Here is a 7,287-nt window from a genome sequence, read left to right as displayed (position 1 = left end):
TACAGGACATACCTGATCAGAGTGTTGGGAGGCTATGTTACAGGACATGACTGATCAGAGTGTTGGGAGGCTATGTTACAGGACATACCTGATCAGAGTGTTGGGAGGCTATGTTACAGGACATGACTGATCAGAGTGGAGGGAGGCTATGTTACAGGACATACCTGATCAGAGTGTTGGGAGGCTATGTTACAGGACATACCTGATCAGAGTGTTGGGAGGCTATGTTACAGGACATGACTGATCAGAGTGGAGGGAGGCTATGTTACAGGACATACCTGATCAGAGTGTTGGGAGGCTATGTTACAGGACATGACTGATCAGAGTGTTGGGAGGCTATGTTACAGGACATGACTGATCAGAGTGGAGGGAGGCTATGTTACAGGACATGACTGATCAGAGTGGAGGGAGGCTATGTTTACAGGACATACTGTCACACCCTGACCATAGTTTACTTTGTATGTTTCTATGTTTTGGTTGGTCAGGGTGTGATCTGAGTGGGCATTCTATGTTACATGTCTAGTTTGTCCAGTTCTATGTTCGGCCTGATATGGTTCTCAATCAGAGGCAGGTGTTCGTCATTGTCTCTGATTGGGAACCAAATTTAGGTAGCCTGGGTTTCACTGTGTGTTTGTTCCTGTCTATGTGTTTTCACCAGATAGGGCTGTTTAGGTTTTCGTTACGTTCATTACGTTATTTATTTTGTAGTGTTTGTATTGATTCGTGTTTTACGTTTGTTTATTGAAACATGGATCGCAATCTACACGCTGCATTTTGGTCCGATCCTTGTTCTACCTCTTCATCAGAGGAGGAGATAGAAGAAAACCGTTACACATACCTGATCAGAGTGGAGGGAGGCTATGTTACAGGACATACCTGATCAGAGTGGAAAGAGGCTATGTTACAGGACATACCTGATCAGAGTGGAGGGAGGCTATGTTACAGGACATACCTGATCAGAGTGGAGGGAGGCTATGTTACAGGACATACCTGATCAGAGTGGAAAGAGGCTATGTTACAGGACATACCTGATCAGAGTGGAGGGAGGCTATGTTACAGGACATACCTGATCAGAGTGGAGGGAGGCTATGTTACAGGACATTCCTGATCAGAGTGGAGGGAGGCTATGTTACAGGACATTCCTGATCAGAGTGTTGGGAGGCTATGTTACAGGACATTCCTGATCAGAGTGGAGGGAGGCTATGTTACAGGACATACCTGATCAGAGTGGAGGGAGGCTATGTTACAGGACATTCCTGATCAGAGTGGAGGGAGGCTATGTTACAGGACATACCTGATCAGAGTGGAGGGAGGCTATGTTACAGGACATTCCTGATCAGAGTGGAGGGAGGCTATGTTACAGGACATACCTGATCAGAGTGGAGGGAGGCTATGTTACAGGACATTCCTGATCAGAGTGGAGGGAGGCTATGTTACAGGACATATCTGATCAGAGTGGAGGGAGGCTATGTTACAGGACATTCCTGATCAGAGTGGAGGGAGGCTATGTTACAGGACATACCTGATCAGAGTGGAGGGAGGCTATGTTACAGGACATACCTGATCAGAGTGGAGGGAGGCTATGTTACAGGACATACCTGATCAGAGTGGAAGGAGGCTATGTTACAGGACATACCTGATCAGAGTGGAGGGAGGCCATGTTACAGGACATACCTGATCAGAGTGGAGGGAGGCTATGTTACAGGACATACCTGATCAGAGTGGAGGGAGGCTATGTTACAGGACATACCTGATCAGAGTGGAGGGAGGCTATGTTACAGGACATACCTGATCAGAGTGGAGGGAGGCTATTTTACAGGACATTCCTGATCAGAGTGGAAGGAGGCTATGGTACAGGACATACCTGATCAGAGTGTTGGGAGGCTATGTTACAGCACATGACTGATCAGAGTGTTGGGAGGCTATGTTACAGGACATACCTGATCAGAGTGGAGGGAGGCTATGTTACAGGACATACCTGATCAGAGTGGAGGGAGGCTATTTTACAGGACATTCCTGATCAGAGTGGAAGGAGGCTATGGTACAGGACATACCTGATCAGAGTGTTGGGAGGCTATGTTACAGCACATGACTGATCAGAGTGTTGGGAGGCTATGTTACAGGACATGACTGATCAGAGTGGAAGGAGGCTACGTTACAGGACATACCTGATCAGAGTGGAGAATATGTTACAGGACATTCCTGATCAGAGTGGAAGGAGGCAATGTTACAGGACATTCCTGATCAGAGTGGAAGGAGGCTACGTTACAGGACATACCTGATCAGAGTGGAGAATATGTTACAGGACATACCTGATCAGAGTGGAAGGAGGCTACGTTACAGGACATACCTGATCAGAGTGGAAGGAGGCTATGTTACAGGACATGACTGATCAGAGTGGAGAATATGTTACAGGACATTCCTGATCAGAGTGGATAATATTTTACAGGACATACCAGATCAGTGTTGGGAGGCTATGTTACAGGACATACAAGATCAGTGTTGGGAGGCTATGTTACAGGACATTCCTGATCAGAGTGGAGAGAGGCTATGTTACAGGACATGACTGATCAGAGTGGAGGGAGGCTATGTTACAGAACATGACTGATCAGAGTGGAGGGAGGCTATGGTACAGGACATACCTGATCAGAGTGTTGGGAGGCTATGTTACAGGACATACCTGATCAGAGTGTTGGGAGGCTATGTTACAGCACATGACTGATCAGAGTGTTGGGAGGCTATGTTACAGGACATGACTGATCAGAGTGGAAGGAGGCTACGTTACAGGACATACCTGATCAGAGTGGAGAATATGTTACAGGACATTCCTGATCAGAGTGGAAGGAGGCAATGTTACAGGACATTCCTGATCAGAGTGGAAGGAGGCTACGTTACAGGACATACCTGATCAGAGTGGAGAATATGTTACAGGACATACCTGATCAGAGTGGAAGGAGGCTACGTTACAGGACATACCTGATCAGAGTGGAAGGAGGCTATGTTACAGGACATGACTGATCAGAGTGGAGAATATGTTACAGGACATTCCTGATCAGAGTGGATAATATTTTACAGGACATACCAGATCAGTGTTGGGAGGCTATGTTACAGGACATACAAGATCAGTGTTGGGAGGCTATGTTACAGGACATTCCTGATCAGAGTGGAGAGAGGCTATGTTACAGGACATGACTGATCAGAGTGGAGGGAGGCTATGTTACAGAACATGACTGATCAGAGTGGAGGGAGGCTATGGTACAGGACATACCTGATCAGAGTGTTGGGAGGCTATGTTACAGGACATACCTGATCAGAGTGTTGGGAGGCTATGTTACAGGACATGACTGATCAGAGTGTTGGGAGGCTATGTTACAGGACATGACTGATCAGAGTGGAGGGAGGCTATGTTACAGGACATGACTGATCAGAGTGGAGGGAGGCTATGTTACAGGACATACTGTCACACCCTGACCATAGTTTACTTTGTATGTTTCTATGTTTTGGTTGGTCAGGGTGTGATCTGAGTGGGCATTCTATGTTACATGTCTAGTTTGTCCAGTTCTATGTTCGGCCTGATATGGTTCTCAATCAGAGGCAGGTGTTCGTCATTGTCTCTGATTGGGAACCATATTTAGGTAGCCTGGGTTTCACTGTGTGTTTGTTCCTGTCTATGTGTTTTCACCAGATAGGGCTGTTTAGGTTTTCGTTACGTTCATTACGTTATTTATTTTGTAGTGTTTGTATTGATTCGTGTTTTACGTTTGTTTATTAAAACATGGATCGCAATCTACACGCTGCATTTTGGTCCGATCCTTGTTCTACCTCTTCATCAGAGGAGGAGATAGAAGAAAACCGTTACACATACCTGATCAGAGTGGAGGGAGGCTATGTTACAGGACATACCTGATCAGAGTGGAAAGAGGCTATGTTACAGGACATACCTGATCAGAGTGGAGGGAGGCTATGTTACAGGACATACCTGATCAGAGTGGAGGGAGGCTATGTTACAGGACATACCTGATCAGAGTGGAAAGAGGCTATGTTACAGGACATACCTGATCAGAGTGGAGGGAGGCTATGTTACAGGACATACCTGATCAGAGTGGAGGGAGGCTATGTTACAGGACATTCCTGATCAGAGTGGAGGGAGGCTATGTTACAGGACATTCCTGATCAGAGTGGAGGGAGGCTATGTTACAGGACATATCTGATCAGAGTGGAGGGAGGCTATGTTACAGGACATTCCTGATCAGAGTGGAGGGAGGCTCTGTTACAGGACATACCTGATCAGAGTGGAGGGAGGCTATGTTACAGGACATACCTGATCAGAGTGGAGGGAGGCTATGTTACAGGACATACCTGATCAGAGTGGAAGGAGGCTATGTTACAGGACATACCTGATCAGAGTGGAGGGAGGCCATGTTACAGGACATACCTGATCAGAGTGGAGGGAGGCTATGTTACAGGACATACCTGATCAGAGTGGAGGGAGGCTATGTTACAGGACATACCTGATCAGAGTGGAGGGAGGCTATGTTACAGGACATACCTGATCAGAGTGGAGGGAGGCTATTTTACAGGACATTCCTGATCAGAGTGGAAGGAGGCTATGGTACAGGACATACCTGATCAGAGTGTTGGGAGGCTATGTTACAGGACATTCCTGATCAGAGTGTTGGGAGGATATGTTACAGGACATTCCTGATCAGAGTGGAGGGAGGCTATGTTACAGGACATACCTGATCAGAGTGGAGGGAGGCTATGTTACAGGACATTCCTGATCAGAGTGGAGGGAGGCTATGTTACAGGACATACCTGATCAGAGTGGAGGGAGGCTATGTTACAGGACATTCCTGATCAGAGTGGAGGGAGGCTATGTTACAGGACATACCTGATCAGAGTGGAGGGAGGCTATGTTACAGGACATTCCTGATCAGAGTGGAGGGAGGCTATGTTACAGGACATATCTGATCAGAGTGGAGGGAGGCTATGTTACAGGACATTCCTGATCAGAGTGGAGGGAGGCTATGTTACAGGACATACCTGATCAGAGTGGAGGGAGGCTATGTTACAGGACATACCTGATCAGAGTGGAGGGAGGCTATGTTACAGGACATACCTGATCAGAGTGGAAGGAGGCTATGTTACAGGACATACCTGATCAGAGTGGAGGGAGGCCATGTTACAGGACATACCTGATCAGAGTGGAGGGAGGCTATGTTACAGGACATACCTGATCAGAGTGGAGGGAGGCTATGTTACAGGACATACCTGATCAGAGTGGAGGGAGGCTATGTTACAGGACATACCTGATCAGAGTGGAGGGAGGCTATTTTACAGGACATTCCTGATCAGAGTGGAAGGAGGCTATGGTACAGGACATACCTGATCAGAGTGTTGGGAGGCTATGTTACAGCACATGACTGATCAGAGTGTTGGGAGGCTATGTTACAGGACATGACTGATCAGAGTGGAAGGAGGCTACGTTACAGGACATACCTGATCAGAGTGGAGAATATGTTACAGGACATTCCTGATCAGAGTGGAAGGAGGCAATGTTACAGGACATTCCTGATCAGAGTGGAAGGAGGCTACGTTACAGGACATACCTGATCAGAGTGGAGAATATGTTACAGGACATACCTGATCAGAGTGGAAGGAGGCTACGTTACAGGACATACCTGATCAGAGTGGAAGGAGGCTATGTTACAGGACATGACTGATCAGAGTGGAGAATATGTTACAGGACATTCCTGATCAGAGTGGATAATATTTTACAGGACATACCAGATCAGTGTTGGGAGGCTATGTTACAGGACATACAAGATCAGTGTTGGGAGGCTATGTTACAGGACATTCCTGATCAGAGTGGAGAGAGGCTATGTTACAGGACATGACTGATCAGAGTGGAGGGAGGCTATGTTACAGAACATGACTGATCAGAGTGGAGGGAGGCTATGGTACAGGACATACCTGATCAGAGTGTTGGGAGGCTATGTTACAGGACATACCTGATCAGAGTGTTGGGAGGCTATGTTACAGGACATGACTGATCAGAGTGTTGGGAGGCTATGTTACAGGACATGACTGATCAGAGTGGAGGGAGGCTATGTTACAGGACATGACTGATCAGAGTGGAGGGAGGCTATGTTACAGGACATACTGTCACACCCTGACCATAGTTTACTTTGTATGTTTCTATGTTTTGGTTGGTCAGGGTGTGATCTGAGTGGGCATTCTATGTTACATGTCTAGTTTGTCCAGTTCTATGTTCGGCCTGATATGGTTCTCAATCAGAGGCAGGTGTTCGTCATTGTCTCTGATTGGGAACCATATTTAGGTAGCCTGGGTTTCACTGTGTGTTTGTTCCTGTCTATGTGTTTTCACCAGATAGGGCTGTTTAGGTTTTCGTTACGTTCATTACGTTATTTATTTTGTAGTGTTTGTATTGATTCGTGTTTTACGTTTGTTTATTAAAACATGGATCGCAATCTACACGCTGCATTTTGGTCCGATCCTTGTTCTACCTCTTCATCAGAGGAGGAGATAGAAGAAAACCGTTACACATACCTGATCAGAGTGGAGGGAGGCTATGTTACAGGACATACCTGATCAGAGTGGAAAGAGGCTATGTTACAGGACATACCTGATCAGAGTGGAGGGAGGCTATGTTACAGGACATACCTGATCAGAGTGGAGGGAGGCTATGTTACAGGACATACCTGATCAGAGTGGAAAGAGGCTATGTTACAGGACATACCTGATCAGAGTGGAGGGAGGCTATGTTACAGGACATACCTGATCAGAGTGGAGGGAGGCTATGTTACAGGACATTCCTGATCAGAGTGGAGGGAGGCTATGTTACAGGACATTCCTGATCAGAGTGGAGGGAGGCTATGTTACAGGACATATCTGATCAGAGTGGAGGGAGGCTATGTTACAGGACATTCCTGATCAGAGTGGAGGGAGGCTCTGTTACAGGACATACCTGATCAGAGTGGAGGGAGGCTATGTTACAGGACATACCTGATCAGAGTGGAGGGAGGCTATGTTACAGGACATACCTGATCAGAGTGGAAGGAGGCTATGTTACAGGACATACCTGATCAGAGTGGAGGGAGGCCATGTTACAGGACATACCTGATCAGAGTGGAGGGAGGCTATGTTACAGGACATACCTGATCAGAGTGGAGGGAGGCTATGTTACAGGACATACCTGATCAGAGTGGAGGGAGGCTATGTTACAGGACATACCTGATCAGAGTGGAGGGAGGCTATTTTACAGGA

The sequence above is a fragment of the Oncorhynchus mykiss genome, chromosome 7 (assembly GCF_013265735.2).
Source record: "Oncorhynchus mykiss isolate Arlee chromosome 7, USDA_OmykA_1.1, whole genome shotgun sequence".
In the NCBI taxonomy this organism is placed as follows: domain Eukaryota; kingdom Metazoa; phylum Chordata; class Actinopteri; order Salmoniformes; family Salmonidae; genus Oncorhynchus; species Oncorhynchus mykiss.
Note: the sequence above shows the minus strand (reverse complement) of the source record.